Below are 13,108 nucleotides of genomic sequence, written 5' to 3'. Positions count from 1 at the left end.
GGATATTAGTGGTGAACAGATCTTTGGCATTTGTAGAGCTGCAGACTTTTTGAAGTGTTTCCTGTCACATTACCTGTCACCTGTGTGCAGAGGGAAAGGTGGTGGGGTGGTGGTATGAGAATGAAGTAAGGAATGATAACAAAAACAACACTGCCAACAAGAATAGATGCTATTTTAGCTGAGTGACTCTTTAAAGACATTACTTCATTCAATCCGCCCAACAATCCTACCAGGAAGGGCTTACCACATTCATTTTACAGATAGAGAACTTGCCCGGCTGGATTTGAAACCAATTTTTCCTGATTCCAGGTCTCCTGCCTTTTTCCTCTTGCAATGTTGCTTCTTGGTAGAGGTGTGATTTGTCCCATTTTTCAGCTGGGAATACTGGGGCCTGGCATAGGCGCACATGATAGAGTCTAAGGCATCTGACCTCAGTGGGTGGAGCTTTGTGTTAGTGGATGATAAAAAACTGGACTGGACAGGAAGTGCCATGAAAACTAGGCAGAGAAAACTCCAAGAGTCCAAGGATCTTAAAGTTGCCAGGGTGACTTGACACAGGGTCCACCTGCTACGACTGGCGTTTCCCAGAAGTCAGCTTAGTGGTGGAAAGATTGTGGGTGCTGGAGGGGTGGTTGAATTCTTGCTCTGCCAGCAACTTTCTGTGTGACCTCAGGCAAGTTATTAACCTTCTCTGTTCTGTTTTCTTATCTATGGAATTGGAGTAATAATAGTTATGTTTCAGGTTTTCGTGCAGATTAGAAAAAAAGGTGTACAATAAAGTGTCTTGCATAAAGTAGGGACATAAAACATTATAATTATTCCAGTTTTTAAAATGAAAGTAATTTTTAGGATAATTAGATAAGGAAGAGTGTCCTGAATGGGTAGGAGAGGTGAGAGGCTAGAGGCAGGGAGGCCAACCTGAGAGGCTTTGATGTGACCCAGACATGAGTTGATAGGGGACTGTTACCATTTTCCAGGATAAGTGAGACTCTGCCTGCTTATCTTCATAGTTTAATGATTACAGGGTTACCCAAGTCATGTTTTATTTTGTTTTGTTTTATAAATCAAGAATCCAACATGAAAGTGACATTAGTTTTGCAGATATCTTTTTAGGTGATATTGTTACTAAACCAAACTTGGGTCTGCTTGCCTGACAGGCAGCAACGTCAATCTACTGACACCAGGTTGTAGTGAAGAAAAGTACAGCATTTATTACAGGGTGCCAAGCAAGAAGAACAGGCAGCTCATGCTCAAGAGATCTGAATTCTCCAGTGGTTTCCAGGGAAGGGTTTTTAAAGACTGTGTGAGGGAGAGGGTCACAGGGTGAGTGATCAGCTTGTGCACAATTCTCTGATTGGTTGTGGTGAGGTAACAGGGTGATGTTTCAGGAATCTCAAATCACCAACCTTTTGGTTCCCACCAGTCTGGGGTCTATGTGTTGGTGATCAGCATGCAGTTAACTTCCTCCACATGGTGGGGGTTTTAGAATCTGCAAAACAGCTCAAGGATATGACTCAAGATATTACCTATAGCCCCAAGAAGGAACTAAAGGTCCTTGATGTCTAAATTGTTATTATTTTGTCTTGCTTCACTGCTTTCTTTTCTTTTTGCATTTTCTCACTTCTCTGGTTAAATTCGCTCTTTGGAACTTGGGGAAGGCCTAGGGGGCTAAAGCTTTTCTAGAAACAAGAGGTGGGGAACACGGGGGTGGGGGTGTCTGTCCCTGGGAAGGTCCTTCGGGGTCCTCCTCAGTTTCAATATTAATTACAATTGCAACAGCAGTGCATTATTTAGGATTAGGTTTTGCTATGAATGATGTAAAATCTAAAAGAACATTGGCTTAAACAGAAAATAGAAGTATATTTCTCTCTTACCTAAGAGTTCTAACCCAGGGTGGTACAGGGCTGCTGCAGCAACTGTGAGAGACGCAGACTTTTCCTCTCTTGTTTTTCTGCCATGTGGACCTCCTTTCCCCCAAGGTCACCTCATGGTCCATTCTGGCTGCTTCTGCACCAGCCATCATATCTACCAGCAGGAAGAAGGGAAGAAGAAAAGCAGGCCTCTTCTTTTAAGGGTATCTGCTTCTGGGTGTCACACTTGCTGCTTCTACTTATGTTTTGTTGGCCAGAATTTAGTCCTCTGCCTACATTTAACTGCAAGGAAGGCTGGGAAATGTGATCTTTCTTCTGTAAGACCACGTGCTTACCAAAATTGAGGATTATTGTGATTGAAAAAGAAGAGAACAAAAAAAAAAAAAAGAAGAGAACAGATATTGGAGGACAAATCTTTCTTTGCCATGCAAATAGTTATTGAAAGGTTGCTATTAAGAGGATAGGCTCAGTGGCCAGACTGCTGGTACTGTATTAGAATCCTGAATTCAGGACTCTATAGCTACATGACCTTGGGAAATCTACTTAACTTCTGTGCCTCAGTTTCTTTATCTGCAAAATCCTATTTTATACATTCTCGTAAGGGTTGCTTTGAACATTAGATGAGTTAAGGTAAAGCACTTGGACCAGTACCTGGAACGTCATAAGTGCTATGTAAGTGTTAGCTATTACTATAACTACTGCCTCTACTATTAGTAATACTACTTCTGTTACCACTATTACTACTTCTATTGTTACCATTACTGCTGCTTCTACTATTACAGCTACTGCTTCTACTGTCGCTTCAGTGCTTCTCCTTCTCCTGTTACTTCTGCTGCTGCTGGTGCTGTCACTACTACTACTTCTATTACTAACGCTATTACTACTCTATGACTGTTGTTGCCAGGTACCGCATATACATGTATAAAATTTTATACTCATAGCAAGGTAAGTATTATTTTCCCCATATGAAGATAAGAGTCAGAGAGCATAGTAACTTGCCAGATGGCATGCAGCTGGCAGGATAGTGGTTTACCTTTGGATGGGTCAGGGGATAGTGACCGGAAGGGAGCATGAAGCAGCTTCTGAGGTTCTGCAAATGTTCTGCCTGCTGGTTGCATGGGTGTCAAAATTCCCTGAATGGTACATTTATGACATAGGCAATTTTATGTGTTTATATTATATTTCAATTAAAACATATCATGGAGCAGGTAGGTGGTAGAACATGAGTGAAACTACACCTGATTCTAAAGCCCGCACTCTCTTAACTATAACGTAAGGCCTAACGCCTTTATCTCTTTTCACTTATTTGTTTGTTTGTTGGCTCTTTCATAACATGTATCGATCAATTGCTTATTACTTATGTGCCAAGAACTGGGCCAGGTTGCTTGGGATACAAAGGTACAAGCAGCACACACAGCCCTATCCTCATGGGGCTTTCTGTCTAGAGGAAAAGGAAAGATAAAATCATACAGATTGCCAGCTACTGGGTTAGGCTCAGCGTGGGATGCCCTGGGGCCACAGGAGGGACACATAAACTGATCCAAACACGCAGGTCTGATAAAATAATGTCCATCTCACTGATGTCCATCTCAACCAACTCCTTTGATAGGGCGGAAAGTCCCCACATCCATGGGTAAGCTGACCACATCAGGACTACATCAAAGCACATAAAGCAGTTCTTTGCCTTCCCTGCTAACAGGCCCTGAGAAGGGGTCAGCTTTTCTTTTCCTTGTTTGTCACTGTGACAGTTGTGACCTCCACCTGGTGTCCCGTGGAGCAGACAAACGCTGAGCTTTGGAGTTCAGTAGACAAGAGAGAAAACACGGGAGCAGAGGCTTTCTAAATGCATTGGGACATTAGTCCAGGGACCTCTTACTTTGTTCATTTACATATTATGTATATTCGTTCATAATAAAAATGAATGAATGAAGGAATGAATGAATAAAATCATACCCCACAACAGTGCAGTTGCCATCCCTGGAAACGTTCAAGTCCAGAGGAATAAAGAACAAGATGTTCCCTTTTTTCACCTCAAATACCACCAGGATGGCAGGGGCAGCAAATGGCAGTGCAGTTGAATTCTGACCAGCAGTGGAAATCAGTTGCCCTTATTTTCAGGGGTTTTCTCCATCCGTAGAAATGAACTGACCATAACTTTAGACCCTCCTAAGCCAAGCCCAGGAGAAACCTCTTTGACTCCCTCTCCCTGCCTTTGCCTTTGCAAAGGTCACTGCAGACTCCCTGCCCTTCTTATGCTGTGGGCTGTCAGCCCAAATTGAATTTCCCTGAGCCCAGCTGATGTCCCTTTTTGGCCGCAGGGCAGGTGTCAGAGGCTGAATGCAGCACAGGGACAGGAAATGTGTCCCCCGAGCTGGACACTGAAGCGTTGACCTCTGAACTCGGAGCTGCATTTCTGACATTGTTGGAAGGGTTGGAAAGCCTTATGATTTCTGGATGTGAAAGAAAAGGAAATGTGTTTTAGAAAAACAATGTTCAAGTTCAAATGTAAAAGAAAAAGAAATGTGTTTTAGAACAATATTCAATTGTTTAGAAAAATAATATTCAAGGGGGGAGGTGAATTATATTCAAAGGGCTGTGAAAGCCCTTTCAATGTAATTGAGGCTGTTTGAAACTCAACTGCTTATTCCATGGCCTCAGTTAGACGCATAAAGGAAAGAAATTACCTACCTAGACCGAGAATTGGGAAATTATGATCCTGGCCTTGTTTCCTTCCCTCCCACCTTCCCTTCATTTTTTTCCTTCCCTCCTTCCAAATTTACTAAGAAGCTGCTGTGTGCCACACCCTATGCTGAGTCCTGAGGAAATAGATGAATAGAACTCATTGCAAAGCCTTCCTGAGCTTATCATTTATTCATTTAAAAACAGTTATTCATTCTACAAACATTTATTGAGCGCCTAATTTGCTCTGGTCTGTTAGTAGAGATAAAAGACATAGTTCCTTCTCCTCCTGAGTTTGTACTTTATTAATTTTTCCACTTGCTCACTCAGCAAACACTCTGTGAGCATCTACTGTGAGCCAGGGACTGCGCCAGTGGCTGGGATCCCAAGATGAACAAAATATAGCTTCTGTCTTGATGGAGCTAAAAGACGATACAACATTGTATTCATCTCCTAGGGCTGCCGTAACAGAGTACCACAGACTTGGTGGCTCAAAACAGTAGAAATGTATTGTCTCACAATTCTGGAGGCTGGAAGTCCAAACCCAAGGTATCGGCAGGGTACTGAAGCCTGTAGGGGAAAATCCTTCCTTGCCTCTTCCTAGCTTCTGGGGTTTGCTGGCCATCTTTGTTTTTTTTTTTTTTTGCTGGCCATCTTTGATGTTTGTTGCCTAGCAGCTGTGTTGCTTCGGCCCCTGCCTGTGTTGTCCCATGTCCTTCTCCCTCTGTGTCTCTCTTCCTCTCTCTTACAAGGACACGAGTCTTGTTGGAATAAGGGCCCACCCTACTCCAGTATGATCTCATCTTTAATTTACATCTTAATTACATCTACAAAGATCCTATTTCCAAGTAAACTCACATTCATGGGTACACTGGACTAGGACATCAGCATTTTGGGGGGGACACAATTCAACCCATAACAAATATATATAACCATGTAAAGCACCTACAAGGGCACTGGGTGTGGGTGGCTCCTGGGTAAGGATAATTGACCTCCTTCTTCCACTTTCTCTCTGCATCTAAGGGGTCTAGGCCTTTAGGGCAGGAGCCCTGTGTTGCTCCGAGTGAGTGTTTCTGGATTTTTTTGCCTGGGAGGTGAGACATTGTGCACTTACAGGGAGAGTCTTGTGTGGTGTAAGTTGATGGGCAGGGTTCATTCCCACTACTCCTGTTAGTTTTTGTTTCATGGGGTGGTCGTTGAGTCAGGGCGAACACTGCCTTGATCAGGAGGCCCGACTGGTGCTTAGAGCTGTGGGTTCCTATCTTGGCTCTGCTCTTGCTGGTCCTGTGAGCCTGGGTCCACTTCTTCCCCGTTCTCTGCCTCAGGAGTCTCACTGTACCTCCCCCAGGGGTCTTGTGTGGACCAGGTGGGATCAGATCTATAAGGCGTTCGCGAGAGCTCCCGGCCCTCGGTAAGTGTTTGGTGCGAGTTGGTGGGGGTTAGGCCAGGGCACGTAAAACGTCCCCGGGAGAGGGGCTTACCCAGCTCATTCAGCACCGTCCCCTCAATAAAGACTTTTGTTCAGTGTTTAATGCCATTCACCATCAGAACATTGTTTCCATAATCTTTCCTAAGGACAGTTTTCTGAAATATAGAAAACACCCTTAGCACAAAGATATCCACTGCAGCATTGTTTAAAATGGTAAACAGTGGCAAACAAGACAAAAAGCTGCCTTACAATGAGAAATGAGTTAACAAATTAGGGCAAAATGATTTAAAAAAAAATAGGGTGAAACAATGAAAAACAATGATGTAGCCATTAATAAGAAAATTATGGTCACTTTTTAAAGGTTATGAGAATGCTCATGATATAAATGTCATGTAAAAAAAAGAAAGTTTCGGACTTCCCTGGTGGCGCAGTCGTTGAGAATCTGCCTGCCAATGCAGGGGACACGGGTTCGAGTCCTGGTCTGGGAAGATCCCACATGCCACGGAGCAACTAAACCTGTGCGCCACAGCTACTGAGCCTGCGCTCTAGAGCCCGTGAGCCACAACTACTGAGCCTGCGAGCCACAACTACTGAGATCCGCGTGCCTAGAGCCCATGCTCTGCAACAAAGAGAAGCCACCACAGTGAGAGGCCCGCGCACTGCAATGAAGAGTAGCCCCCGCTCTTGCAACTAGAGAAAGCCCGTGAGTAGCGACAAAGACCCAATGCAGCCAAAAATAAATAAATTAATTAATTAATTTAAAAAAAAAAAGTTAGTTTTATTTTTGAGGAAGTGACTGGATTTCCCTGGGCCTCAGTTTCCTCATCTGTAAAATGGAGACAATAACAGTACCTTCTTTAGAAATAGGATCGAGAATTAAATGAGATGATACATGGGAAGCAAGTGATCAGCACCTGGCACATATGAGGTGCTCACTAAATGCTAATTGTTGTTATTATTTATCATTTGGTCTAAATTATGTACAAAATAGTCATAGAAAAATACTTAGAATAAGCAACACGGATGAAACACACATTTTCCATTTTGAATGTCTTATTCAAAGGACTTCATTCTGTGAGTCACTCAGCAAACATTGAGCCTCTCTGTCAAGCACTGTTGGCCCGCAGAGCAGGAGGTTTCAGTGTAGGAGAGGGCATCAGAATCCCATTTGAGGGCTTTTAAAAAAACACAAGATGCCTGGAGATGCTGATTTAATCGATGTGTGGTGGGTCCCAGGCATCCACAGTCTTAAAAAAAATTCCACAAGTGACTTAGATTCTCAGAGTAGATATAAGGCACAGTCACTCCCCTGAAGAAGTTTGCAAACCAGATGAGAAGATGGGAACCGCAGCATAATATAGGGAGAATATAAATGCTCTAGACTGGGGCTCTTGACTCTGGGTCCCATGCAGAACTCTATAATATTAAAGATCCCCTTGATTCCACCCCCAGGTGAATGGAATCAGACTCTCCAGGAGGTTCTTTTTATTTTTTGGCTGCGGCATGGGGCATGCAGGATGCAGGATCTTAGTTCCCTGACCAGGGGTCGAACCCTCGCCCCCTGCATTGGAAGGGTGGAGTCTTAACCGCTGGACCACCAGGGAAGTCCCCCTCCAGGAGGTTCTGATGATCAGCTAGATGGAGTGTATGCAGCTCCCTCCTCTTGTCCCGGCCCCTTCCTACCCAAGATGCAACAGCATGGACTGAGAACCACAGTTTTCCCAAAGCCATTTTCTCAAAGCCATGAGGCTGATATATTCCCTCTGGTCAGTACTGGTGAATACTTTTAAAAAAATTATTTGTTTATGTATTTTAAAATTAAAACATTTTAAAATGTTTTAATTGTGCTAAAATATACATAAACATAAAATGTACTATCTTAACGATTATTAAGTGTATAGTTCATTGGTATTAAGTATATTCCCATTGTTGTGCAATCATCACCACCGTCCCTCTCCAGAACTCTTTTCATCTTGCAAAACTAAAACTCTGTACCCACTAAATAACAGCCCCCCCTTTTCCTCCCTTCCTCCAGCCCCTGGCAACCACCATTCTACTTGCTGTTTCTATGAATTTGACTACTCTAGGTATCTCACATAAGTGAATCATACAGTATTTGTCATTTTGTGACTAGCTTCTTTCACTTAGCATAATATCCTCAGGATTCATCCATGTTGTAGCATGTGTCAGAATTTCCTTCCTTTTTAAGGCTGGATAATATTCCATTGTATGTATATATACCACATTTTGCTTATCCATTCATCCATTGATGGATACTTAGGTTGCTTCCATCTGTTGACTATTGTGAACAATGCTGCTATGAACATGGTATGAACATTGCTATGAACAATGCTGCTATGAACATGCTATGAACAGATATCTCAAGACCCTGCTTGGTGTCTTTTGGGTGATGGAATTCTACCCAGAGATGGAATTGCTGGATCATAATGGTAATTCTATATTTAATTTTTTGAGGAGCCACCATACTATTTCCCACAGCGACTGTACCATTTTACATTCCCATCAACAGTGCACAAGGGTTTCTGTTTCTCCACATCTTTGCCAACACTTGTGATTTTCTATTTTTGTAATAGTAACCATCCTAATGGATGTGCTAGTGAAGGCTTTTAGCTGGGACACATCACTGTCAGCTTCATATTTCATTTATGTTGTGTGGGCCAATTAAGCAATTCCCAAGCATTTATTTAAGCTCTAGGCACTGAGAATAACGGACCTAAATAATACATGCATGGTTCCTGCCTTCAAGCTCTAAGAGTGGGTCAGGGAAAATAGATATATGACAAGTAATTTTTGTCCAATAAGATACATCCTTAGGGAGCATGTTACATGTGGAATACAGTTTAAAATGGTAGGAGATATTGACTGAGTTTAGTGCCTCATTGTCAACACACGAGATACATCATTTGAGCAGACCTAGAGGCCTAGGTTTGGGCTGTCCAATAGAACTTTCAGGATTGCCCAGCAGATCTGTAATGGTGGAAATGCTCTGTCTGGTGTCTGCTAGCTACATGTGGCTGTTGAGCACTTACAGTGTGCCTGGTACAACTGAGAAATTGAAGTTTTAAAGTTTATTTAATCTTAATGAATTTCCATTTAAATTGAAATTAGCCAGAAGTGGCCAGTGGCTAGTGGGTTGGGCAGTAGAGTTAATGGAGAGCATCTGACATGGTTCTCAAACTTGAATACTCACGTGAGTCACCTGGGGATCTAGTTCTAAAGCAGATTTTCAGGGGACTTCCCTGGTGGTCCAATGGGTAAGACTCCGTGCTCCCAATGCAGGGGGCTGCAAGTTCGATCCCTGGTCAGGGAACTAGATCCCACACGCATGCTGCAACTAAGAGACTGCATGCCACAGGGAAGATCCCGCGTGCTGCAACTAAGACCCGGAGCAGTCTAAATAAATAAATAAATAAAATTTAAAAAATAAAATAAAAAAGCAGATTCTTAGGCCCTCCCCCTTGTGTTTGTGGTGGTCCCTAAAGTGTGTAGTGGGGCAAGGAATCTGCATTTTAATAACCACTGCAGGTGTTTCTGATGCAGGTGCAGTTTGTGGTTTTCAAACTTTTGTATCCTCAGAATATTTTCTTCAAACGAAAGCTTAAGAGAGCTCAGTGTAGAAAACAGACGAGAGCAGAGTTCTTTCTGGTTGAAGTAGGGCTGGGACCCAGGGCTCCATACATATTGGGGGGACATGCTCTATCCTCCCTGGGGGAGGTTTCTTGTAGCACAATTCATACAACCCGGATCTAGCACAACCTCGTCATTGTATTAATCTGAAACCCTGTGAAATGCAGAGTAAGATTTGGTTTCTAATAACTGTAAGCATGCCAGAACCAATTTAAAACCAATAATTACCTCTGGAAATGCAAGTTGAAGCAGAAGTACAATGTCTCAGCTCGGGCTGCTACAACAAAAGTACCGTGGACTGTGGTTTAAACAACAGACACTTATTTCTCACCATTCTGGAGGCTGGGAAGTCTAGGATCAGGGCGCTGGCAGATTCCGTGTCCAGTGAGGGCCTGCCTCTTGGTTCATTGACGGCTGTCTTCCTCCTGTCCTCACATAGTGGAAGGGGCAAGGGATCTCTCTGGGTTCTCTTTTATAAGGCACTAATACCATTCACGAGGGCACCACCATCATGACCTAATCACCTCCCAAAGGCCCCACCTCCCGATACCATCATATTATGCGTTAGGATTTCAACACATGACTTTTGGGGAGACACAAACATTCAGTCCATAACACACAATTAGTGCATTAGTAGCCATTTTTCCCCTTGCCTTGGACATCAGCCACCCACCTGGGCATCACATGAGGGATTGCAGAGCAGTGATTAAGAGGACAGCCCGAGTCTGACCTGGATGTGAATGCCAGCTCCACCCACCCCTGGAACTTAGTGATACTAGGCAGGTTTCTCCATCTGTAAAATGGGTATAACAATATCTACCCCATAAGATAACACATGTAAATCCCAGCACTTGGCACTTAGCGTTAATTATTATAACAACAACAACTAACATTTCCTGAGCATTTGATGTGAGCCAGGCACTTTACTCTTCTGAGAATTTGTTATTTATCACCTCATTTAATCCTTACAACAGCCTGTGAGGCAGGTACTATTGTTATTTCTGTGGTAAAGGCAAGCTGAAGCTCGTGGAGGTTTGGAAGGTTGAGGCCATGATGCTGGTAAATGGCAGAAGTGGAATTCAATTGCAGGGAGTCTGGCCCTGGAGCCTGGAATTTCCACTTTTCCACACTGCGTTATTATCCCTAGGTTCTAAGGAAAGCCTTTATTTTCTTTTTTTTGCGGCATGCGGGATCTTAGTTCCCCGACCAGGGATAGAACCTGTGCCCCCTGAGTTGGAAGCGCGGAGTCTTAACCACTGGACCACCAGGGAAGTCCCAGGAAAGCCTTTTAAGATGAACCCTCCCCCACCCCACTTCCAAATCTCAAAGCTTCAGAATTATTCTCCAAGTCAACTCAGCTTCCAGGAGCTGCATTTGACCCAGCTGACCACTCCCTCCCTCCAAAAACACTGTTTTCTTTTGGCTCCCAGGGCGCCAAGCTGCTTGGATTTGTTCTTGTGCTTTTGCCCTCTTCTTCCGTCTCTCAGTGGTGCACCCCTCACTCCAGCCAGTCTCGGAGCATTTTCAAAGACCATCTGTATGCTGACTACTTCCAAATGATATCTCCAGCTGAGTCTGTCCTCTGAGTTCCAGACTTGAGTATCCCAAATGCCATACTCATGTTTCCATTTGGAAGTCTAGCAGGCACCTCAAACTTGGGATATCCAACTTGGATTATTCTCCACATGCCTCCTGCATGAGAACTTGCTATGCCCCTGCTTAAAACGTATCTGTGGCCCCAATGCCCCCCTGCCCATTTTACTGAGAATGAAATCCAGATTCCTTACCATGGCCTGCAAAGGCCAGCATGATCTAGCCTCTGCCTGCCCTGCACTGTCGTCTGCCCTCACCCCATTCCCTCAACAGACTTCAGCCACCGACCTCTTTCTGTTCTCACACTCAGCAAGTGCTATCCGGTCTCAGCACTCAGACACATGTTGTTTTTCTGCCTGCAGGACCCCTCTCCCTGCACCTCCATCCCCCAAGCCCCTGTTCTTCACAGGGGTGACAACTTCTTGTCCTGTAGCCTCAGCTAGCATGCTATATCCTCGGACAGATCTTTCCTCATCACCCTACTCTCTCTGGCTGCACCCTGTAGGTTTTCTTCCCAGCACTTGTGACAATCTGGAATTATTTGTTTGTTCACAAATAGAGCCTGGCACGTAGTAGATGCTCAATAAATACGTATTATGTTTGAATTCAAATCAGTGACCCCTGTTAAGCCGATCATGAACATAAAATGCCAATGCTAGGCCTGTTATTTGTAGAATCCTTTCACAGGTGAGGTGGTATCTCATATGTGTATGAGGTACTCATATGTGTATACAAGTGATTGAAAATTGGATGGGACCTGGGCTTCTTTATGGACCTTGGTCTCTGTTTTCACATTTCTTCATGCTGGGCCATCCAAACTGTTAGGACTTACAAAGATAATCTTAAGGGAAACAGCAGCCTCGGATACCCAATGCATATTAAAGTTGATTTGATTTTGGTTTAAAATGGAAACTATGAGCTAATGCATTTTACAGATTTGAGTAGAGAACAATTTTCTCTGTTTAAAAAAAAAAGTCTGAGATGTAGAACACTTTGTGTGGGTTATCGTAATGCCAAAAGCTCATGAAAGGGGTTCTCTGCAAATATTTGGGGTTTGATGCTCATAAACAACAACACAGGTTTTCCTGAGAATCGATAACCACGGCAACAGCAGCATCGCTTCCAAAGTGAAAATGTGCTTGCCAAGCTGAAGCGTAGAGCGACTGCTTTTGGCTGAGCCGCAAAACTGAAGATAGAGGTTTACAGAGTGACTGCAGACAGATAGTTAACAGGACTGGCTGCAGGGAACTCGCCCCACTCTCCCTTGCCGCCACCTCTTCATCAGCAGCAAGATAATTGACCGTTAGATTCCCGAGCCACAGACCAGGCTCTCCATGTTGCAGCTTCCAGAAACACCTGTCCTGCAACTGCCAGTCTATCCACCCAGTGGGTACAGAGCTTGTCTTCCCAGAAATGCTAGCAAAATCCCTGAATTGATTGCCATTGGTTCAGCTTGGGTCACTTGTCCCAATCACTGTGGACAACGTGATGGGATATTCGGACTGGACAGGCCTATGTCACGTGACCAGCCCCAGAGCTGGGGAGACGTCAGCACCATGGAAACCAAAGGACTGAGAGGTGGCTGCAGGGAGGCCAAAATGCCAAGGCCACCCCACTAACCAAGTCACTGGAGGTAGGCGGAGGCAGTAGCTTAAGTCCAAACGGCTTCTTTAGCGGGTCTTCTAGAGCCTTTGCTCTGCTTTGGCTCTTTTAAATGAACCTCAAGCACACTCCCAGCAGCCAGCTCCATCCCGACTTGCTTCTGGGATGGCTCCAGGCCATATTTGTCAGCCGGCCTCCTGTTTCTCATCTCTACTCTTAGCAACTTTGTTCAGCTCACCCCACTGGATCAAAGACAGAGTTTGACTCTCAAGCCCCTGCCTCTGAC

At 44.1% G+C, this 13,108-nt stretch overlaps 1 protein-coding gene across 1 annotated transcript in view; it reads left to right on the top strand.

The window, feature by feature from the left end:
• The window catches only part of ASAP1 (ArfGAP with SH3 domain, ankyrin repeat and PH domain 1), a 356,837-nt gene that overhangs the window by 41,976 nt on the left and 301,753 nt on the right, over nucleotides 1-13,108 (top strand). The gene's annotated exons all lie outside the window — the stretch shown is intronic.

Source organism: Eubalaena glacialis, chromosome 17 (genome assembly GCF_028564815.1).
Source record: "Eubalaena glacialis isolate mEubGla1 chromosome 17, mEubGla1.1.hap2.+ XY, whole genome shotgun sequence".
NCBI classification, from domain to species: Eukaryota; Metazoa; Chordata; class Mammalia; order Artiodactyla; family Balaenidae; genus Eubalaena; species Eubalaena glacialis.
The sequence above is the reverse complement of the archived record's forward strand: the minus strand, read 5'-3'. Positions and strand labels throughout refer to the sequence as shown.